The sequence below is a fragment of the Protopterus annectens genome, chromosome 8.part1, assembly GCF_019279795.1.
Source record: "Protopterus annectens isolate FY-2018-M chromosome 8.part1, PAN1.0, whole genome shotgun sequence".
Taxonomy (NCBI): Eukaryota; Metazoa; Chordata; order Ceratodontiformes; family Protopteridae; genus Protopterus; species Protopterus annectens.
Genome location: NC_056742.1, coordinates 410,369,555 through 410,395,019, shown reverse-complemented (window position 1 = coordinate 410,395,019; position 25,465 = coordinate 410,369,555). Strand labels below are relative to the sequence as shown.

The window sequence follows — 25,465 nt, the reverse complement described above, 5'->3', positions numbered from 1 at the left end:
TCTAACACCTTTGGAATGAACTCATGAAATGCAATTCATCAAGCTTTGTCTGCAGCCATGAAGGAGAAAGGATGCTGAAAGATTATACCACTTGAATGAGTTTATCTAAATTACAAATCTACAATCAGTACAGCAGCAGCAGCCTTGTACATACTGTTTGTCAGGAGCAGCCTTAACATTATATGGCAAACGTGCACTGCTACCTTGGGTATGGTCAGTATCTACTATACCTAAGCAAGCCTCACATTATATGGTTGTAGGGCAGAATTATGACCACTGGCTTCCCAAGGTTTCCATTTTCTTCAGTGTAATCTCATTACATTGCAGCATTATCCTACAGTAGTACCTGCCCCTTGGATTATATTACTTCACATCCTTGGACATGCACTACTTTTCAGGAGAGGGTACAAATACGTTTACAGTGACACCACCTCTTTTTGCTTCTGTGATGCCATACTGCCATCAGCCAGGTACTATTATGAGGTCATAGATATTGAACACTCTTAAAATAAATCACCTGCACCACATTAATTTTGAGGTAGTTTTAGCACAAAGCAGCTTTTCTTCAAGGGATGCATACCCATGGCTATATTTCTCCAGTCCTATGCACCCGTATATGTTTCAGTACTCCAGCAGCCACATGTTTTTATAGTTGAATAATAAAATACTTCAAATTATGGAAAACAAAGTGGTAATAAAATATATTGAAAACATACAGACTTCCATAGGGAAATTCAAATAAAAGTTGTTGGACAGACTATTAATTCCTGAAAAACACTATCTCTGTCTGTGCCTATTCTTAAAAGATTACTACAGCCATCTAGTGATAACTAGTAAAGTTTATTTAGTGGGTGAAGAAAGATAAGCAACATTTATTCAAGCATGAGCACACCATGTCCACAGGAAAACGAAGAGAAGGAAGACATTTAGAGAGCTGAGAAAAAAGCAGCTCACAGTAAATGAAAAAAATTTCACACAAGCTTGAAAACCATAATTATGCAATTCTTGTCAGATAAAAAGCTAGAGATGGAATCTAGACATCACATGACAGATGCACACATTAAGAAGATAAAGAATACAGCTACAGCTGATGAAAGAGTTAGGGAGAATGCGGCTCTGATAGAACTGTGTGTGAGATGATTCAGAAATTTATAGTTGAAAAATCCAATGTCAAATGGATATTCCTTTGAAAAGGAAGGGGTAATAATTCCATACACTCCCTGTGTAATGTTTGCCATCAGATGAAAAGCAATGAGGGCTACAGCAATATTATAAGACAGGGCCATTTTGTAACTACACTGAGGAAATTAAACTGAGACGTTAATTTCAATTTTTAAGACATGTATAGTTCTTCAGCAGGTCACTGAATGTGACTATGGCTAAAATGTTCTCCCATTATTGCTACTGAAGAACAACTACTGGAACTAGAGGCACACCTTGAACTACAGGGGGACTGAATGCTTTTTATGATGGTGATAGAGTCACCCTAGAATATTCCCCATTCTGAAAAATATAATCAAAGACACAGCCTGGATATGCTGGTGGAGTCATGACAGGTAGTAAGCTGGCAAAAAACTGCTATGAAATAGTCTCATACCAAGAGAATGAAACAATTCAAAAAGCTTTAGAGCATTCTACCCAATCTCTCTGCTTAATTCTGATTTCACAATACTGGCAAAGATGTTGGCCACAAGGCTGTAGAGCGGATCCTCCCTTGCATGATATGTATTAACCAAGTAGATTATATCAGTTATAGTTACTGAAGCCAACAGGATTCAGGTTTATGTAACTGGACAGGTACAACAACAATCAGGTGTGGTGGTAATATAAAAAAGGCACCTATCAGAAGAAAATGACTGATACTATTAGACCACTTTTATCAAATTTGGTTCAGGGGAAAAATTGCTGTCATGGCATAAGCAAAATGTATTTTATTTATTTTGCATTTGTTTACCAGGAATGTCAGACTGGACACAGGTCCTTTTTCAGCAAAGGTCTGGGGAGAAAAGCTCTAATTACAGACATATTGTTAATATATAAAATTATACAGTGAGTACATGTTTCAGATACCTCAACATCTTCAAAGATTACAAAATACAACACTGATAGCAATTAACAGTTATATAATTTTGAAGAATAGTTTTTTTTTTTTTTTTTTTTACATTAGAGAAGTCCCATTACACACCATTGTGCTTCAAATACAAAAGAAAAGACAAATTATTTACCTACAGATGAAGTTACTAATTGCTGTTAGATTAAACTAAAATAATGGGTGGTAGTATATCTAGGAACCAGGGAAGACCTATCCAGGGGAGTGACAAGTGCATAGCCAGGTGTCCACAAGGTGTGACTTAAGGAGCTTTTTAAATTGGGAGATAGAACTGTTGGAAGTTATTGGGGTTGGCAGTTTTTCCATATTTTTAGGGATGGAGTTAGAGAAGAGAGATTTACCAGCTAAGTTGTTGGCTTTGGTGGTACCAGGAAGGTGTTGGTTACTGGAGTGAAGAGATCCGGCAGTGGGGTATGGTTGAATGAGATTATGGACACAAGGGGTTTTATCAGGTTGGTGGAGAATTTTGTGGGCAAGGGTTAGTTGATTAAAGTGTAGAAGCTGGGGAAGTTCAAGCCAGTTTAGACGTTTAAGTGACATGTAGTGATGTGATCTATATGAGACACCAGTGGCAAATCTTGCTGTTTTATTGTAGCAAGATTCCAGTTGGATTAAGTCAGTTTTCCAGAGATTGGTACCAGAAAATATGTGACCCCACAGGATAATCTGGTGGTGGCAAGAACTGCATAGTATTTATTATGCTGCAGCATTCTCATTAGGCTATAGCATATTACTACCACAATGTCATTAGGCTATGGAATGGTATTACACTCCTGTCATTAGGTTACACCACAGTACTACAGTAACATCACTAGGCTGTGGCATGATATAACAGGTTACAACACATTAATAGAGCAATAACATTAGGTAACAGCAAAGTACTACACTGCAGTCATTAGATTATGTCACAGTATTAGAGCATTGTAATTAGGTTACAGCAAAGTACCACAGAGCTGTCATTAGGTTATTTAACATTAATAGAGCACTACCTTTAGGTTACAGCAAAGTAATACAGCACTGTGATTAGGTTATGTCACAGTACTAGAGTCAGTCATTAGGTTACAACAAAATACTACAGTGCTGTCATAAGGTTATATTACAGTACCAGAACATTGTCAGTAGGTTACAGCAAAGTACTGCAGCACTGTGATTAGTTTATATCACAGTACTAGAGTGACTCATTATGATACAGCAAAATATTACAGAGCTGTCGTTAGGTTATATCACAGTTCTAGAGTCTGTCATTTGGTTACAACAAAGTACTAGGCTTATAAGGGCCCTTGTGGTCGTAGCCTAATATACACCTATGAACCTATGAACTGCATCACTGTCATTAGGTTATATCACAGTTCTAGAGTCTGTCATTTGATTACAGCAAAGTACTAGGCTTATAAGGGCCCTACTGTTCGTTAGCCTAGTATACACCTATGAACCTATGAACTACATCACTGTCACTGGGTTATATCACAGTACTAGAGTCTGTCATTAGGTTATAGCAAAGTATTACAGCACTGTGATTAGGTTATGTCACAATACTAGAGTCAGTCTTAGGTTACAGTAAAGTATTACAGTGCTGTCATAAGGTTATATCGCAGTACTAGAACATTGTCAGTAGGTTACAGCAAAGTACTACAGCACTGTGATTAGGTTATGTCACAATACTAGAGTCAGTCTTAGGTTACAGTAAAGTATTACAGTGCTGTCATAAGGTTATATCGCAGTACTAGAACATTGTCAGTAGGTTACAGCAAAGTACTACAGCACTGTGATTAGGTTATATCACAGTGCTAGAGTCAGTCATTATGTTACAGCAAAATACTACAGAGCTGTCATTAGGTTATATCACAGTTCGAGTCTGTCATTTGGTTACAGAAAAGTACTAGGCTTATAAGGGCCAGAGTGGATGTTAGCCTAGTATACACCTAGTAGGTGGGTGTGCTTGCAGTAGAAAACAAAGCTTTTACCCTTTCTTCCTCAACTTCTGTTTTTTTATTTTTCCAGAAAACTAACAGTCCTGCATCCTATCGTGCATTACCCCCATGAAAAGGACATAGGAAGCTACAAATACATGGAGTAAATGCAGGTGATGTCAGGTAGCACAACATACATACATGCATTGACTCCCAGGAAGCTACAAATACATGGAGTAAATGCAGGTGATGTCAGGTAGCACAACATACATACATGCATTGACTCCCAGGAAGCTACAAATACATGGAGTAAATGCAGGTGATGTCAGGTAGCACAACATACATACATGCATTGACTCCCAGGAAGCTACAAATACATGGAGTAAATGCAGGTGATGTCAGGTAGCACAACATACATACATGCGTTGTTTCTTGTACTCCCAGCTTTGTAGAATACATACAGAGATAAATCATTTGTTTAAGGAGAGGAACAGAAGTGGATGCAGGTGTGAAAACTTTCTGGCCTTTGTCTCTGTGTGTGTGTGTGTATGCTTGTGGGTGTGTGCATGCTGATACTCATTTTCAATGTCCAAGTAGATTCAAAATACAAGAAAGTTAGAGTGATTGTCAGCTAGATTAGCAAAAGCTATTTTATTGCTGCTGGACATGCTGAACATGTGCAGTTGTAGGTTTGGGGATAAGTGTGCCAGGAAATAGAAAGAATGTGGATGCGAGTAATTCTAACAGATGTGTCAGGAACTGGAGCAAATGAATTAAATTCAGCTGCTGCAGTAGCAATTGCACACAGTGGCAGACTTCACTGTCAAGGTTTTCCTATAGATATTCTTCAGTAGGACAGGCGAGTTAAGCACAGACGTGTCAGTTATATGTACAGGTGGAAAGCATTGTGCATTAATGTTTCAAGTCGGGCAACGGGCATGAGTCAGTGCCAACAGATGATTTGTGTTAATTTTACAACAGCCTACAGGAATTTATGGTTAGGGATGAATGTAATTGTTACATTTACATGCTTTCACTGGTATTGGGGTTGGTATATATCTTGACCAAGCCTAGTCAAGTTTTCCCAAAAGAATAATGATGCCCTGTATCCAAACAGACCGTCGAGGGACAGGCATTTATAACATATCTCTGTCCATATGGGAGATGGGTGCCAAGCCTTGCATAGCTTTCCTATTCCCCACCCACTAGTCTATATTGCTCTTAATATGGGTAACAGATGAACTCGGCTTCACATGGATAGGAAGCCTGTACCACAGGAGGGGCAGTCTTTGGGACACATATCTGTCTATCCAGCATGTTCTGTTTAAGTCACAGACAAAATTCAGGTCCTTAGACATTGTATCTGTGGCACTGTTTGACTTATGAATATGCAGGAGATTCATAAGTGTGGGCTTTGTGGATGCCTTGTAAGCCAGGCATAGATCACCCCTCAGCAATCTATAGGAGAGTGAGTAGAGGGAAAGGGCTTTAAGGCACTGTGCATAAGGCAGGGTTATTATACCTTGTATTATTTTCATAAGGAACCTGAGGTCAGTCTACTTGCTGCATATGCTTGGTTAGGTAAATACCAAATGGAACATTGTACTCTGTGATTGGTCTCATAAGTATGGATTACAATGAAATAATGACCTATTTGGATCTAGATGCCATGTCCTTACTTATAAGCTATGTAACTTAAAAGGATTTTAAAAGTAAGGCTACTGCATATGTATGTACCACCCCCTGACCACTAAGTCAACTCTTAGGGCAGTATTATCAACATGGTAATTAGCAGGGATGGTTGACTTCCCAAAGGGTACACTTATGCATTTCTTAGCACTGAGTTTAACACCATGGCTTTGGCACTATTTATTAGTCAGAGATAGACCTTCTTAAAGAATGTTAGCTTCTGCAGGGGAGTCAGTGATAACCCCCAGCTTGTAATCATCTGCAAACGTAGTCAGCCATAAACCTTCGGCATTTGTTTCCATTTCAGTGAGGTAGATGCCAAAATGGAGCAGGCCCAGTACTGAGCCCTGCAGGACTCCACTAGTGACTGGCCTCTATGTGGTAGCCTCACATATTTTGACCTCTTGGGTCCTGTCAGTGAGCCAGTTGGTGATCCAATGGGTGATAAAAGGGGGTTCAGGTACCTAGGCAGCTAGACATTTCCCTGTGGAACATTTGGTTGGGGACACTTGACTGAAGTGACATTCAGCTGCAAAGAAATATGGCTGATCTGAATTCCCTGTAGTGAAACAGAAGCATACACTGCCATGTCCACAGCTTTAATAACCAAGTGCATGGGGGCAGATGAATTAATGAGCATTGTGCTCAGTGCACAGTACATGCTTATGTAATGACAACATACAGATGTGTGCTACAGCATGGAGGAAAACTTGCATGCTACTGTAGTCACATTTATGCTCCAGTATGCATTTTAGGTAATGTTTCCTACATACTGTGAAAGGGGTAGTGGCCCACATGCACCAATTATAAAGGCACTGCTCACTGTGCACTGCATTTTTACTGCCACATACATGCCCACTGGCCAGCCTGCTGGTGATGTCTGCCATACAGCCTGCTATCTCATGTTGTCTTGGGGGCCACAGACATTATTTTCCACCTGTGCATTTGGTTATTGAAGTTGTGGGAATGGCACCACATTCTTTTCTTTGTCCACAGGGAATTCACAACAGCCATATTTCTCTGCAGCTGAATGTCACTTCAGCCATGTGTCCCCAACCAAATGTACCACAGAGAAATGTCTGACTGCCTGGGCAATTGAACACTATAAAAGGGTTTATACCTAAATTAGTGAGCTTGTCTATACTTGCCTGTATTAAAAGCTTTGGCCAGGTCAAGGTAAGCTGTGTGCAAGGACTTGCTTTTATCCAATGCTTTGGTGACCCTTTCAAAAAAGTCCACCAGATTTAATAGGCATGACCTTCCTTTAATAAAAATTGTGAATGGGCCAGCATTTGCAGGTTCCTATGTCCTCATTTATCATGTCCATGATGATTCTTTCTATGTCTTTACATATGAGGCTGGTCAGACTTATTGGCCTGTAGTTATTTGGATCAGAGGTTGGCCCTCCTTTGCGCAGGGGAATGACTGTAGCCATCTTCTTTCCTTGGGCACAAAACTTGACTGTACGCTCCAGGTGAAAAGTGATTCAAGTGTACCAGAGAGGTCATGTTTCATGCTATTTATTAAGCATTCCGGGATGTTATTGGGGCCCATCAGTGCAGTGTTTTTGGTTTTGGAAAGAGCATTGATGACGTCTTCCCTAGTAATGGTTGGGGGGATTGTGGTATGCAGTATTTCCTTTGGACTATTGAGGGGGGGGGTTACTCCTCATCCTACTTCATTTTAAACCTCCTTGTAGATGTGCTTACATTTTTTACATCTGTGCTATGTCACTGTACAGTACAATTTAGTTATAGCTTTTACTTTACTGTTGTATGTAACCCCGAATGAGCCTGCAAAAGCTCAGATCTGATCAGTGTTCTACCACAGTAAACAAACAAATGAAATTAATTCTTGTCAGCACCTTCCATCTTCTCTTTGTATGCTGTCTACATCTTCTGTCTGCCAGCTCTCTTCACTTCCGCTACTCCACCACACGCATGACTGCATTTTATAGCACTCAGCGAATATATCAGTCACACCTGCAGAAAACAGCAACAAAGGAGTTCAAGCACTTGGTTAGGTGAGAAATTGGCAGAAAACAAAAAGTGCACGCACAGTTGTGGTTGAGCCTTTTAATAAGAATATATTCTTAAAATCAGGGCATTATTTATAACTCATTAATGATTATTAGGTTCTTAATCTAACAGTATCAATTATTTTTCATACATAATTTTGGATGTATATAAGAAGTCAGCGAAAGGTGGAACACTAGCTTTCTTTCAGTTGCAAGTAATAATTTTTCATGGTGCAACTGGCAAACACCAAAACAGTGGCAGACGATCTCTTTTTAACACAAATAGGAACTGGAGCACAATGCATCAAACACTACCAAATGTTTTGTTAATTGAAATTTGAGAGCTTTCCCATAACTGTGATACCAATCCACAGTTGTAAAATATGTGTTGTCAATCTGTTTTAATGGTTTTATTGCATCTCCAACAAGAAATATTATGTTGTTAATTATTTTCCCAGTATAAAGGGGATTTTCCATAAGAGGTGATAAACATATTTTACAAACAGAACCCAGAATAAGATTCATATCCGTATCTGTCAAATTTGGACAAGTAGTCTGAATCATATATTTCCAATAAGATTCTGATAGTAATAATTTATGGTTTAAGACAATATATATTATGCAGTATGCATGTAATATAGTGTGTGTGTGTATACATATGTATAAAATATAAATATATGTGTGTGTGTATATATATATATATATATATATATATATATATATATATATATATATTTATAGTTATAGTGTGATTCATCGCTGTATCACAAAATCGAATGAAAAACACCCAACATGATACAATGAAGAATCACAGTATTGATCTCTCAAAACATCTGACAAAGAAAAGATTGCAAAAAGGAAAGCAATTTCCTTTTATGATCTTTACATTAAAAAACTCCTTAGCAATAGCCTCTAATTTGTCTGATTACTGGTAGTGTTACAGGCAGGGTTTCTTAAGACAAAGTATAGGGTTACGGTTAGGGGCAGGAAAAGGGTTAAGGATAGCACATATTACTAAGGTGGGCAGGGAAGCTTCACTTGGTCTGGCGTGCCAGCATTCAGTTATATGTTGGGTAGATGCAGCTTGGATTAGACACAACACCTTGATTTAACACTTCTCCTGGCTAAGGCTGTGAGTGTTCTTATTACAGGGTAATCTTTCTCTTATGTTTCTTTGTCTCTGGCTATCTGGTCTTATGTAGGAGCTAGACAGCAGTATGCATACATGATCATTTACAGCCATGAGAAGTAAGGCTGCACATCAGCAGTATACATACATGATCATTTACAGCCATGAGAAGTAAGGCTGCACATCAGCAGTATACATACATGATCATTTACAGCCATGAGAAGTAAGGCTGCACATCTTAAATTTGTACACCTCTTCCTGTAGGTGTTCCATCTGTGGCTGGACATAATAGATGCTATTTGGGTGCCCCCTCCCAGGGCCCACAGCTCCAAGGGCGCTCATTGCCAGTGCAGGAGTAGGATGCCACAGATGCAGCTACTGGAGACACAGGCCACATTTTTCCTTCATTAAAGGAATATCATGTTAAGTAAATAAATAAAATAAACAAGCAATTGCAGCTTGTGATACCCTATGAAAAAGGTCTATGGTCTCGACCAATCATTTCACTGATCTTCTGCTCCTATGGTGACCTATGAAACATGGGATACATCTGCAAGGAGCACAAAGCTCCTGAATGGTCACCATGCATATGTTTATGGTAGTGTGACTGCATGAGGGAAGTTCCCCACTCCCAGCAGCCAACCAAATATAGGCTGCATTGCTCCACTGAACCTTTCCTTTACTAATGCTACTATTTATTTTATTTTATTTATTTGCAGTTTGATTACTGGAGAAATCCAATGGGCCAAACTGACCCCTTTTCAGTGGAGGCCAGGGGAGAAAAGCTCCAAGATGCATTATACAATTTAGATACAACTGACAGTTAATATTAAAGATAATATTATGTAGAATAGTTACTCATAAATGCATTCAGTATCATGCATAGTTAACAAATTCATTAAGCTTGAAGGTAGGGATCATACAGTTTCATTTGAGGAAAACAGATAAGTGTTAGATGTGGAAACAGTTTACAAACAAACCTTTTAAGAAAATGTAAATACACTTTACATACACACATAAACAGTAGCATGCTATTTACGATATTTACAAGGTTGGGCTGTGTAAATATCGTAAATAGCATTCTACTGTTGATGTGTGTATTGGGCTGTGTCATCCACGGTGGTGCAGTGGTAGCGTTGTTGCCTCACAGCAAGAGGTTCTCCTGTTCCATTCTTGGCTGGAGTGTGGGGAGTGCCTTCTGTGCGGAGTCTGCATGTTCTCCCCGCGGTTGGGTGGGCATTCAAAAGACATGCGTAAATGGGCGTGCCTTCATTGAAGGTTGAACGTCGAGCTGGCACCTCGGCCTTCATCAAAATCTACTGCCAATCATTAGCGGACCGGAGTTCCGCTGCGGCGACCCCTAACCGGGAAAAGCCGAAAGACACAACAACAACAAGGTTGGGCTGTGTGAGGGTAGCTGTAGGAGTTGTTGAGAGCTTAGAGAGAAGCTATAGAAATTGTTGAGAGCTTAGATAGGCACATAGGAAGATAACTATGAGAGCTGTAGAGCTTGGGAACCAGAGAGAGAACCCCCTTTGATTAGGTTGGGTGAAGGCAGGTACATTTCCATTTAATAGACAGGTGTTTGAATAGTTGGGTTTTGAAGTTTTCTGAGTTTGTTATGGTTCTTAGTGTGGAGGGAAGGGAATTCCATTTTTTGTCTAGTGATAAAGATAGAAGTTGGCTACATGTGGAATATTTTAAATATATTTGTACACAGTACAGGATATGATGTGAGCATGTTTTTTTTTCCAGTTTCTGGTAGTAGCCGCTTTATAGTTGAAAGAATAACATGTCTTCAGAGCCAATGGCAGTATATGGGAATACAAATTAAACAAAAATCATCCTGGTTTGTTCCTCTAAAAATCAGTGTTTTTCTGGCAAATTGTTGAAGAATGCAGTGACTAAATTATGAAAGGCATTTGTGTTTCACACTTCATATCCTTCAGAAAATACTTGCTAATGCAACACATTTGTAGCAACTCTAACAACAATATATATCTGTCCCTGATTTTTGGGGCCTATGTCCCCAGTTATATTTTTGTTTTTCCCTCATTCTTGCCCTGATTGTTGGAACTAAGCATACCTGCCAACTATCCTTGATTTAGCCCTTATATGTTGGGCTGTTCTTCCTTAGATGTCTGTGTTCTTCACATATTTGGTCTGCTGCTCATAAAATTTGTTGCTTTCAGTCTTTGAGAATTGCTGTCACTATATAATGATACAAATGTCAATTTCAGACTTTGCAGCCTTCAGAAGATGCATGTTAATGAAGGAACTGTTGGTCTAGCAAAATCTTTTAAGTATATGAGCATTATTTAAAATATGTCCCTGATTTTGGGCCTTTGCCCTAATTATGTTTTGGTATTGACCCTGATTCTTTTACTAAGATGTTGAAAGATATCAGTTTTTTATCACACTCAGATGAGAAGGACACAACATAGTGGCTATAACTGCTGGATGGGGGTGTGTTTTTTGTGGATGAAAGTAACTTACACCCTGTTGTTGTTTAGTTTAAATATTGATTTGTAGGACTAGTGTGCATTTGTGTGAAGTAAGTATGAATGAGGGGGTCTGTCTGTGGATGAGAATGGCTGACCCTGCTGCCATGAACAAGTTAAACGGTCATTATTTTGTGTTTGCAGGATGAGTACACATTTTCATAATTAAATATGGAAAACTTTACTGTGGCCATTTTTTTAATTAAAATCGGACATTTGAGCTGCATGCAGTCAGGTGGCTCTAATGGATATGTATGGACATTAGTGGATTACAATTATTGTAGTCTGAGTGGTGTTTTATGGTTTAAAGAGAATACACATATTAACATGCAGACCAAAAAAAAAGGGTGTGTGGGAGGCCCATGGTTTGGAATTTACCTAGGTCCCAAGGTACATTTAATTCATCACTTTATTCCAATTGTAACTCTGACTGTAATTGTGGCTGTCAGAATGGTCTGAGTTTAATAGCATTTTTTTAGTATATGTAATAAGAATGAAGTTGCTGCACCTTTGACCAGGCTTCTTACACTGAGATGCAGTGACCTCAGAGTTGCAGTAGGGGTATGATGGTCAGCCCTCACACACCAGGGGTACATTTGTGTTTGGCTTCTTAAAAATGGAATTGTTAAGAATGAGTTTTGAAATGTGTTCCATGCTTCATTTGTCACACATTTAGAGTTCAGTGAATGCATTGTTATACTTCTGACAGACAGCCTTTATATGCTGTAATCCATCCTTCTTTCTTACTGAAACTGTTGCTGTCATGCATTTTAGATTTGCACACCAGACTTGTTCCAGTGCTGCTACCCTTCCCAATAAACTGCTCTTTCTTCAGTGGTACATAATCCTTGTGATACACTAAAATGTAACACATATACTGAATCTTATGTATAATATATGCTAAGATTTCATGGCAGAAGTCTTTAGTTATATTGCTAGCAAAACTATATGTGAGAGTAGTGCTGGGAAAACTGGTACCCTTCAAAATAAATGAGGGCAGAGGCACTGATAGTCTATCAAAAGTTGCCTGAAGTTAGAAGAAAACATGCTCCTATTAGTTTGAGAGGTGGTAAGGCAGCAGGTGACAGATGGAGGAGAAAATGGGAAAAGGAAGGAGTGACACTGGCAAAAAGGCCGGAGTACAACAGATGAATGAAATGACTGGGAAGGGTCGTCAAGTATAAGTGCAGGCTTTACACACCCCTCTTCCAGTGACAGCCACCAACCCACCCATCCCCCTTCCTGAAAGTGTGAGAAGGTCTAGTCAGATTACATAGAAAAGACTGAGTTGCAGCCCACAAGGGTGATCGTGCTACTGTTCAGGGGGGATTTTGTTTTAGGTTTCTGTGTTCTCCATCAAGAGAGTAGGGAGTGAAGCTTGCCTGTCAGTCATGTTAAACAGCAGAAGCAGAAACGCAGACTTGGAAAGCTAAATAATCTGGAGAGGAACTAGCGGGAGGGGGCAGATGCTCATACAGTGTGCTTCTACAGTCAGGCTAGTTTCAGTCACATCTGGTTATGCATTGGGCACCCTGAGTAGGGATGGATCGTTAGCAAGGTTTGGGTAAGGCCTAGGACCCCTCACAGGACACAGCATGATCCTCAGTGGTTACTGATGCTGACCGGCATGGTAATTCTGGTGTAATTGCTTACCATTTTGGTAATTCAGAAGGTTGGGTATAATTGGCACTCCTTTCAAGTCCTGCTCTTTGCAAACATCTACTTAGACAGATAAAGGACATTCAGCTGATGTTTAACTAACATCTTATCTGGTTTAAATGTCCAAAATTCAATGCATGATTGTAGGCATAAATGTGGCCTTTAGCATCAAAGGAACTCACATATACAGCACAAGACTTTCTGAAAAATATAGGTTGTGTAGGTTTAGGCAGTAACAGAAACATAGCTGTGCTGCATTTACAAACAAAAGTTATAAACCTGTATGGGTTATTAGATCAGGAACAGATATTTTTGTGAAATAATTTCATTATCTGAGGGTATGCCTCTTGTATACACCTATGTGGCACACACACACATACACAGATCACCTGCATTTCCTGTTTCAAGAAAATGGATCACAGTCCTTTTGTGGTATCTTGTTCTTTCAAGACACATTGCAGTTTGTACGTGGTCCTCTATTCTTAATGAATCCGGTATAAGCTGTGTGGTGTTTTTATCACCATCAGCCTTTCTTCATTACCTATGACACAGTAGACAGACTGTGCAACACATGATATAACATACCTTTCAACCTTTAAGCCCAATGAATCTAGACAAAGCCAAAAATAATAGGAGGACAAAGACCCCAAATCAGGAACAGATTTTAAATCTTGCTCTTACAAACTTTAGAAAGTTGTTAGAATAACAGGTGTTATGTTAGCATGCATTTTCTGAAGGATATGTAGTCTGAAACTCACATTTTGGTACTTTCGTATTATCTCAACCACATTTTCACCCTAATGCTGGTTGCTTCTCCTTGTGTCAACTGGGACCAATGATGCATGATAAAACCTCAAAGACGTGTTTTCTTTAATGTGTTATTGTTTTTAGGATGGTTTTTCACTTCAATGGCTGAAAAAATAAGGTTTGAAAAATAGGTTTCCCCATTTACTGCCAGCATCTCAAGATGTCAGTTAAGAAAGTCCAACGTTCCACTTAAAACGCGTTCCTTTTTCTCAGCCTTTGCCCTGAGAATGGAAAGCATCAGGAAAGTAAAGCAAAGCAGTACCCCGTCTAACTTCTTAAAAAGTAATCGGGAAGGGCAGACTGTTAAAACACGATCCTGGTGGTGGGTTTGGAAAACTAGTAAGGATTTGCACATGTTAGGATTTGTGGCTAGTGTGCTCAAAAGCAGCTAATTCATTGGAAGTGTGAGTGTGTGTGTTTCTAACATCGTACGCTATGACTGCCCACACTCCTTTCAGGCCAACGTACGTATATACAGACAGCCACTGCGATCGCTCGCTGAATTCAATGCTTGATGTCTTTCAAGCACGTTAGCCACAAATCCTCACATTTGAACCCTTACTCATTTTCAAAAGCCATCACCAACATCCCAGAAGAGTTTTTTACAGTCTGCCCTTCCTGATTACACTTCCTTGTCATTGTTTGAGTAAAAGAGAAGAAAGTCCAGCACGTCGGAAAATGTGGTTGCGATAATACGTAAGTACCCACATTTTTATCATTACTTCAGTCTTCTATGAAAACCACAAATTTTTGCCAGAAACCCACATTTTTTAATTTGTAGATTTATATTTTAGTTGTAGCTTGGGAATGGGATTCTAGAGGTTGGGAGCAGGTATTTAACTCTGCTAGTAAAAGTTGCATGTGTCTGAGTGACTAACAGGTAAAAAATTTGAGGCAAGACTCTTGACAGTTGAGAGCTTTGGGATAAAACTTTATAGAGTGGAAATCTAAATAACTGTAGTAACAAATGTGCAAGAGTTTACTATTTCTGGAATGCAGCTCTAAACTGTCCAGATTTTCACAGAATGTCCAGAATTTTGTCTATTTTTAATCTGTTCCTCATAAAATATGTGGTTTTCTAGAAATTGAGGATTGCAGTCACTAAATAATGACAGACATTTGAATTTCGGGTGTTGCGGTAGCGTTGTCGTCTCACAGTAAGACGCTGTCCGGTTGACTCTCAGCTAGAGCGTCTTCTGCGTGGAGACATGCGTGAATGGGCGTACCTTCGTTGAAGGTTGTGCGTCAGGGCTGGCAACTCGGCATGTAAAAATCAACTGCCAATCATTAGCGGACCGGAGTTCCGCTGTGGCGACCCCTGATCGGGAAAAGCTGAAAGACACCACAACAACAACTTCATATTCTCCAGAAAATGCATGCGAATGCACTCCCTTTAATTTTATCAACTTTCTGAGTTTAAGAGCAATATTTAAAATCTGTCCCTAGTTTTGAGTCTTTGTCCCCCATAATTTGTGCTTTTGTCCAAATTTATCGAGCTAAAAGGTTGAGAGGTATGTGAGGACCATAATTATTTATGAAATTATGTTATATAAAATATAGTTGACCATCGTGGAAGATCTATTTTTCCTACAATAAAGAGGACTTTGTAGAGACAAAATGTGTGACATAACAAATAATGAGCGAACGTTAAGACTGCAAATGAGCACGTTTGTTTTCACGCTAAGGCAATTAATCTGTACATCACATTTTATGAGGCGTACGCTTGGTTACACCAGTCCATCTCACCTCACGCAGGTTACTGAAAAAAAGCTTTACCAAGGGACCAGTGAGTGCATATATTCTGTAGGTTTACAAATACCGCACGCTTCCTTCTTATCGCTTACTTTACTGTATTGAATCCATTCCAATTGGATGCATTTTTACGCCTTTCATAAATATATCATAAGTGATAAATTTAATTGTATATTCACTCCTCAGCCTTCAAACCCGTATAGCAGAAACAGTGTTGTGGACCGTCACACAGGCAAGTGCAACATGTAACGTTTTGTGCGAAAACTAGTAGCACTTTGTAGCAAACTTTCCTCACTTTTGTGCTCGCACCTTTTCTGCAGCCTACAGCCACATCATCTCTGCTGCTGTAGAAGGAGGGGGCAGTAACTTCAGCTTGCAAGGGCTGCAGGTTTTGGTGCCTGCTTGTTACAGTTTTGTGAGTAATTTGCTCGGATGGATTACATCAGACGCAGCAACGAGTTGTGTAATTGCTTGTTGTGGTCCTTGACTTGGGCTCTCCAAAGTATAAGCTCTGCTTAGAAAGTGAATCCGCCCTTTTATCCGTTTCCTGAATCGAGGTAGTTAACCTAAAGCAGGTATGTCTGTTTTTGTTATCTGGTAAAATGTTACATCTATAAATCAGCTGTAATACATTTCTGGAGGGTTGATTGCTTACCTTCTCTGCAGACTGCTGTTGCTTTAGGCAGTTTGGTTTTGATACTGTTTAATTGAGAACTTCTGACTGGGCGGGTTTGCAACCATTAAAAGGGAAGCACTGAGCTGAACTGCTGATTTCTCAACTTGTGAAGTATTTTCTCTGCCATACTGACTGCGCGGTTAATATTATAGGATTATATGGTTTTCCCCTCTCCCCACTTTAGTTATAACAGGATTCCTGTGGTTGTTGGGAGCATGTATTTAATTCTGCCAGTGGACTTACATGCGGGCTAGGGATGTATGATAATTCTTCGTTCTGTCCTTCAGATAGTTTTGAAATGCTTAATGTAGGTATTTCTAGCTGCACTAGGTAACACTATACCTCTCAGTCTTTGAGAATTAAATTGCAGGGCCCGAAAGAGGATCACTTTTGTTATTTTTCATAATAGGGTTTCAGGTACTAGAGTGCAAAATAATTAATTTATACCTTTTAGTTCTGTTGTTTAATAATGTCTGTTTGCTTAAATATGGAGAATAAAAATCATAGGGCTATGCATAAATCTTAGTAGCTGAAAGCATATCTCTCAACTGTCCAGGTAGTTTTCACGTCATATTTTTTGGTCAGGTCCTCATAAAATTTGTGTTTTTTCTGGCAAACCAGTGAGGATTGAGGTCACTAAAGAACAAAAAAAATTTGATCTTCAGACTTCATATCCTTTAGAAAATGCTGTTATTCTATCAGTTTTGTAAGTTTATAAGAGCAATATTCAAAATTTGTTCCTATTTTTGGGCCTTTGTCCACCAATTATTTTAGATTTTTGTCCAGATTTCTTGCATGAAGTGGTTGGTTGATACTTTCAAGAAGATGTTAGTATAAAGGCTTGTGCAATTTTAGCCAGCCGTTTGTCCGAATTTAATTTTTTTTTGAGGGCAGGGATGTACTATAGCTTAATTTAAGGTTTCAACCAGGACAAAGAGAATCTGAGATCTGCAAGATAAAAAAAATGTAATGTGGTGACTACTTAATGTTTGATTCTCTTGGTTTTTAAGTATGCAGAGGTGTTCCGGTACTGTCCTTTCTTCAGCACCTTGCTTCATAGCATTAGGAGTCTGGCTCTTTTTTCCTCTTGTTTAACTGGTGCAAGTTTGATAATTATGAAGAAATTATGATGATGATTCTAACCTTGTGGATGAGACACAGTAACACATTTTTTTAAATAATTATGTGCCTCCATCATTTCAGCTTTCTGTCATCATCCCTAGCCTTGTTTCTTACTTGGCTATCCTGAAACCAGACATACTACATATAGCCCGCTCACCCTACACAAACATGCATACATCTTGTTTTTGCGGTGCTCACAGTGAAATTCAAGCAATACGTACATAAATATATGTGCACAGGATGCAGGGATTATAGGCTTTCTGTACCTATCGAAGCACTACCCACATGTTAGAGTTTTAGCTGAAGCACTGACTATCTGGAATAGTTTTCTAAGTGAAACACAAGCATTGCAACTGTTTAGAAGGCATTGACAAGATTTAAATGGGCTTGCTTTAGAGATTTAGGTTGGCATAAACAAGTCCACTACAAAGTTGAGTTCTGTTTCAACAATTAAAGTTTCCAGTTCTGCTCAACTTTTCTTTTTCTATCATGTCTTCATATTCTTTACTATATTGCAACCTTTGAATAGTGCAAAGTTATAATTGGGGAAACTTGACTGTTGCAGAAATGTGTATATAGTGTGTGTATGCATACAATATATAGCCTATTATTACTTAATGTTTTCACTCTTGTGAATACTTGAAATGTATTCTACTTTGTATTTGCTTATGTAATGTTTATTTGTAAAACTATTATTTGTCTTGCTGTTTGACCAGCTTGTGGTTGAAAAGGGGTCTGTTCCAGCCCCCTTACCCAGTTAGCAAACAAAATAAATAATATAGCAATAAGCATTGATGGGCTGTAGACAATGCTGGATTTATTCATATCTAGATTGATTTATCTGTGATGTGAATGCTTGGGTAGGCAGGTATAAAATTAGCTTCATATTAAACGATTTACTACTTAAAAAAATGTCTTCTATGTCTTTGTTAGCTTGCTGACATCAGCTCCCATCTCTCAGATGATTAGTTCTTTTCATCTGTTGTTACCAAGCATAGCATCCCACAGTGTCAATATGGGTCATCTTTGGTTATATTTTTTTCCCAAAAGGGATTTACCTTACAATGTCACAGCTTTTAAGCTGTTGGTGAAAACTGGCCCCTGGGGAGTATTTATGCCATAAATTCTCCATTAGTGAAAAAGGGCATCCCTTGTTGGAGTAAGCTTCTGTATTGGTTGTGATGCCCCTGCATTGGCCCAGTAATCAAGGAGCCTAAATCCTCACCACTGGCAACAGAGTGTGTGTGTGTGTGTGTGTGTGTGTGTGTGTGTGTGTGTGTGTGTGTGTGTGTGTGTGTGTGTGTGTGTGTGTGTGTGTGGGGGGGGGGGGGTGATGCACACACTGGGAGGATGACAAGTACACACACAGTAAAGTGCAGTTTCCCTTAAGAGCACGCAGAGATCACAGTCAGTCTGGGGCTGGTTTCTCCCGATCCCCAATAAGACTCCCCACTGGCAAAGATATAAGTTTGAGATCTCAGCTGAGTGTCCAAGCCAAAACCCTATCTGTCCAACCAGTGCTTCATGTCCCTGCCCAAGTAGCTGACACACACACTCCTTGAAATTTGATTGATATGCAAACACACACATCCCTGTGAAAGGCTGGCACAGGTTTACTAGCTATGCCCCTTCTGCCCAGACTATAAGGTAGTTTCCACTGCCACCAGCCACTACTTATCAGCTACTTTAAGGCCCTTAACAAAGGGTGCCAAGTCCTACTGTGTAATGTTACTATTAATCCAAATGGTAGTTTGACCAAGTGCAAAGCTATTTAGGAGTGGCCTATACAGTGTCGCCAAATAAATATGTAAGCACTTAATTATCTCTAAACAGACCAGCCACAATTAAAATATTTAAATATATTTAATAATAAATTATAAAAGAACAAGACAATACTCAGTAGGAAATCAGTTACATCAGAGTTCAAATCACAGGAAATATTTAAGTCAACATTGCAGAACAGTCTCAAATAAATAAAAAAAATCTAAGCTACACTACACTTTACTATAGTCCTATCTGAATCTAAAAGAGTTACTATGGCCTAAAAACTGACTTTACAGTAAGGCAAGTGCAGAAGGTGAGTGGATGTTTCCTGGTCAAAGAGAAAATACAAAATGCACAGTCTCTTTCTGAGAGAGTTCTTAAATTAGTATCAAATATTACTGCTGGGTTAGCTTGGATGACATCACTTTTTGTCACCTGACTTCAGTTCCCAAGCTAAACCCCTTTGTCAGAAAGTATCAGAACTTTATGATCTCCATGTGAAAAATACACATCTCTCAGATGTTTGCAGATCCTGGAAGTCATAAAACAATAAAACACTACTACATCTTAAACCTAGTAATTACGTCTCTTTCAAGACAATACAAAAACTTCTAGCTCTAGACATTATGTCTGCTACTGCACTGAAAATGAGAGATCACATTTCTTTTATTAAGTAGTTATGAAACAATGCACTGAAAATGAGAGATCACATTTCTTTTATTAAGTAGTTATGAAACAATTTAATTTCAACTATGTACTCTGAATTTTTTTAAGTTAATCTCCTGTGTTCCAGTTTCCATCAAACATGTACATCTAAACAGTCATGATAGTGCAGGTACATTCCTCTTCTATTCCAATAGGGCATGCTCTTTTTACATGTTAGCTCAGCACTTTATACACACTTTGGTATAAATCATATCAATATTCACAAATGGCATTGAATTATTTACAAAATTCCAGCTAGCTGGGTTGGCAGCATTGCCCTTTTGTCACAATGGTCATGTGTTTTTGCATGCACGCACTCACATATACAGAAGTCCCAGCTAAAGCTCAATAATTTGCTAGGCAGACTTGAGGTGCCAGTGTTTTTCCTGGTTTATTATTTTATGGCAACACTATTAGGTTTCTAGAAGGTGACAGTGATGCAGCAAACCAAACCACTTTCCCCTATTCTCATAGTGGTCAAACTGTCTACTGCCAGTCACTACCATTTCTTCCACAATATTAAAGCAAATGTTTTGAACCTAGGTCATCTGAGCTGCTGTTATAGTGTTTTCCTTTTGTACCACTGAACCAAAATAAAAAAAAAATGTTTAAAATGTGCATTTTAAACTCATCCAGGCTGGGGGTTAACAGTAACAACACTAATGGTTCACTATCAAGGAGTCTGGATGACTGCTGTCATGAGGCTCCCCTTTTGAATTTATATCCAGATCTGAAAAAATGATCATTTTGATCATAGTAGATCTCTGTATTACCTGATCTCCACTAAGCAGTTTGTAAGAACACTTTGTTCATCTGACTCCTCATCCGTATAGTTGGCTGTTCCTTACTAATCAATACTGCTTCAGACAAAGCCTGCTTCTTCACAAGCTTGGAGCTTTGGAAACCCCTTTCATGTATCATTTAACATCTACCCACTCTGTCTGCATTTATGACTCAACTTAGGTAACTCATTTAATTTGATTTAAAGCTGAATGTTGTTGTGTAAGCACTATAAAATGAGCATAATCACAAATGTATTCATCTTGGGTTTAAACATGTAAACAGTAAATGTATTCTTGGTTCTAAACAGGTGTGAATTCTGTGAAATGTTATACTGGTATTATTAATTGTCTTTAAATTGAGCAGTGCAAAGTATCTAGAATACTTAACCTTGCATAATACTGTCAGTGTTCATTTGCTTCCTGTTAATACTTTATCTTACTAGAACTGCTGCTTTTACAGTACATTTTTTATCCAGTTTGCCTCTTGCTTGAGCTTTCTTCTGGGTGGAGTGTGCATGTCCTTCCTCTGGCTTTTCCATGGGTGCTTGTTTCCTCTCGTATGCTAAAGACATTGTGTCTGGTGAATTATGGATCTGCCAGCTTGCCCCAAGCTGTCCATACTCTGGTAGAGCATGCTTGTGAATCCTGTATTAGACTGATGTCCTATTCAGGATTAGTTTCTCTACTTTGCATCTGTTGTATGATGTAACAGATTCTGTCTTCCACATCATCCTGAACTGGATAAAGAGTATATCGGCAAGTTAATTTTAACCTGTTCCTTTTTGTCCCCCATTCAGGAATTGTTTATGGTTTTCGTAGCTCTGCCTCTTGGTTTGGTGTGAAGTTATCACTGATGTCCATATTAATGTGCTGCATGATTTTTATGTTTGTTTACATCCATACACAAAGCAGGGTATCACTTCAGTTAGAAATTTGCGATTGCAGGCCAGTAGAACTAAGACACAAATATGATTTGCCCACTGACTAAGGAAGTAGGAAATCATTAATTCATGAATATTAATAAGGTGATGTGCTGTCCATTTTTATGAACAGTGATGAGCAGAAGGTCTGTCATTTTGTTAGATGGTAATAACTTGCTTCTAAAGGCTTGATGCATGTAGAAATTCAGCGTTCCTGCTTTTATTTTATTCTATTTGATACAGCCATATTGTAATATGTTAAATCCAAAAGGGTGATTTTAAAACGCAGTATTTTGAAGGGTCTCTCCAACTTTACAAATAATGTGCTTTAACTTTTGCAAAATGCTGTATATTGCATCCCCAGGTTTAAATGATGTATGTTGTTTCCTCATGATAATTATTCTAGTTAAGTTAAGTAATCTATGTATTTAACTAATCTGTTTATTTATTTCATATTGATAATCTGATAGGTGGGCTGGTTGAAAGACCCTTTTCACCTATGACATGGGCCAGTCATGGCAACAACAGTTACAATTTAGTATGGCATACAGCCCACATGCTGTGTTAAAGGCATTAATAGTAGTTTCAAGGCAGTAGAAATGTTGACGTATTTACAGTAGTTACTTTTAAGTCGGCCTAATATTTACAGTTTTAATATATATTAGACATCGGTAGGTTTATTATTTGGAAATGGATTTTGGCAATTTATTTCGGCAAGCCAGCACATAAAAATCTACTGCCAATCATTAGCGGACCGGAGTTCCGCTGTGGCGACCCCTAACCGGCAAAAGCCGAAAGACACAAACAAATTTAAGCTTTTCATTACCACAATCCATTTTCAGTTTTTTTCATCAGTGTTGTTAAAGCAGGTGCAGATAGCTTATTTTCTGGGCTGTTTTATTTTTTTTCTTAACTAAATCTAATGCATTTTGATACCTAACATCGCCGAGAAGATTGCTCCAGACAGAAGGTGGCATTTTAAAAAAAAAAAAAAATCACCTAAAGAGGTTTTATATTGGGGTCTGTTCGGTATTATGGAATTTTCCAAATCCTCTCTGAAGTCATAGGTTTTGATGTCTGAAGTCATAGGTCTGATGCCTGATGGGTAGTTTGATTATGCTCCCCATTAAAATCAATCTTGAATTGCTGTACTGTTGGTTGGCAGCCAATCTGAAACATTTCAGTAGTTCACAGTTATGAGTACAAGGGTCTGCTTGTAATGCAAATCTACAGGGTTTGTTTACTGCTGTATGTATCTTTACTAGAATAGAAAGTTAGTAAAGGCAACTTGTACTATAGTTTTTGGTATAAGGACATTTGTTAAGGAGCGACTGATTGAAGGGGAAAGAAGATTAGTAATTTTGTAGCTCATTCTCACATTTTTAGTTGTGCAAGTGGTTTGTGTACTACTTTGTCAGTGTGCTGGGTGAAGTTAGTGAGGGGTTTGTAGTTAGTCCAAGATATCTCTGTTTGGTTACTCGTGGCAAGGTAATGCCATTGCTGTCTTTAATCAGCACAATAGGTTTTTCCAATTATTTTAGCTGTTTTGCCAAAGACTGTAGTAGTATTAACTGGATTAATCAATAATTGATTATTTTATGTACAGTTGCAAAGTTCTCTGAAACTGTATTCCATACTTTATTGGGGTCAGCAGTGTTTTTATTGGACTCAAGGAGTAATAAATCATCTGCATACATGACTGCATTACATTTGATGAGATCATATATGAGGTCAATAATAAAGGGAGGAAAAAAGTGGGGAGCTAAGGACTGGATATTGTGGGACCCCTGTATTGAGTACACAGAATCTACAACTACAAATCAGGAATATTTCAGCTTGACTTGTGCAAATTCAGTTTCAGTTGCTTGATGCCAGTTTTAATAGTAGTTGTGAAATCAACATAACCATGCAGTTACTAACTTTGTTGTTTTCTTGGTATATTGTGACTGACAACTTTTTGAGCTCACTCAGTACTTTGTTTACTGCACTGAGTGTCCCGCCTTGTACTTGTGGTGAATTGTGAGGTGCTGTACAAATGCCAGTTTTCTGCAGTAGTTTCAGAGCCAATGAAACCTAGACCCTCCAGCTCAGCGGCATAATGGAACTGAGGTATATTAACCTCGTCTGCAGCACTAACGGAATGTTTTGGAGGGACTGGTATATCTCGCAGAGAATACTGATGCTCTGGAATAGACACCCCATCCACATAAAACAAAGTTCATCCCTGTCCATATTAAAGTTCAACTTGGATATATGGACAGGACATGGAAAATTTACTCCAGGGCCACTCCCTGTTCTACTAATGGACAGAGGCAGTTCCTCAATGTATTATCCCATGCATGGGTTTTCTCAAATTATCTGTGGTATTATCCCAGTTATTCTCATTAGGAATGGTATATAATTATCAATCAAAGCAGAGATAAGGCCAATCTCTAACCAAATGGGGTAGCTTAATTCAAGCACATAAAGCAAAATTTGGTTAGGGTTAAAATGTCCTGTAAGACCAGCTAGCCTATTACTTACTATTAACCTATGGAAAAACAACTTTGCCTATGGCTGAAGTGACCCACATTTAATTAGAAGCTCAGGTGCTTGTCAGAGTTGGTATAGCAGACGGGCATTTATACCCTGGGAAGAGAGAAGACATGGTTGCATGTTGTAGGGATCCTTTGGAGGAAGCAATGGTGCATGTAACCTGGGCATATGGATTATCAAAGCAATGATTTCTGATAACCATCACTGGTCAAGTGCATAGTAGTGTGCACGTGTGAAAGGGGAATGCACTTTATCCCCCATGGTGATGTAGGTCACACAGTTTCCCCCCAGCCATTATGGTTGTCTAAATGATGGCCACACAAGACGGTGGTCACTGTAGTGGATCAGGGAATGATTCTCATCACTAAGGAACAAATGGGGTTGAGTCTGATGGGAGGAGACTTGCTGGTAAGCAGGCAGAAGAGCAAAAAGTAATAGAAACACACAAGAGACTCAACCTGGCAGCATGGTTCCAAGCAAACTGTCAGGTCATCTTCTATCTTCAGGATGGCCACCATATCCTCATTGAACACAATTGAGAAGGAAAAAGTGCTTGGAAACAGTACCAAAAGCACTACAAACCAAAGCACTTGCAGAACCAGCATGCCTCTTCAGGTCGGTGAACCAAAATGATTTATTTTTATCCTCATTTGTAACAGCTTGCTGTATTTGTCATTTTATAGTTGCATATATATTGTTTTTGAAGTATTGCATGCAAAATAAGAGAAATGTGCAGCATAGAGAGGAATTAATGTTTTTAACAGTATTGTCAAATTCATATAACATGATAAATAGCTTTTGCTTTTATGTAAGTGTATATTTAACATAGTGTTTTGAATGTGTGACAAATGTCACAACACAGGCCTGCAGCTGCTTGGTGGGATCTTTGCAAAGCTGATCTGTTATAATGACAATTCAGCAAGAAAGAATAAAATCCTTAAGATCACCAACATAGCTGCTAAAATAGTAAATAAGTGACCTCAGTTACATTTCAAGAAGAACTTGTTCTGCACAAGATACCAAGTGTGTTGCAAAGTCCTAATGTTTGTTTATTTTAGTGCACTGTTAAAATGTTGCACATATGCAATGCAGTGGCATTTCTAGATTTAATAGCCTCAGAGTTAGTGTAGGTAGGTGTGCATGTAGTGTTTGTAGAAAATGGGTTATCCTACCAGTGATGAGTAGTAGGTTTCTGGAACTGTAAATAATCACTGCAGGATACACATGACTAATTTTCAGAGTACTGCTGGCTACTGATTCATGTAACTTTATATTTCCATCCGTGTAATTCTTTCAGTGATGGCACAGAAATATAAAGTTCAGTATTAATAACTACAGATTACTGGGTTAGAGATTGAGTAACAGTTGCAATTGTGATCATGCATGG

The 25,465-nt window shown here is 38.7% G+C and overlaps 1 protein-coding gene across 1 annotated transcript in view; it reads left to right on the top strand.

Annotated features, from left to right (window-relative positions):
* The first annotated feature begins 15,590 nt into the window (after nt 1-15,590).
* The window catches only part of ADCY7 (adenylate cyclase 7), a 2,777,509-nt gene continuing 2,767,634 nt past the window's right edge, over nt 15,591-25,465 (top strand). Inside the window, exon 1 of the mRNA XM_044081980.1 lies at nt 15,591-16,149. The gene's annotated coding sequence lies outside the window, so the exon portion shown is untranslated. The remainder of the gene's footprint in view (nt 16,150-25,465) is intronic.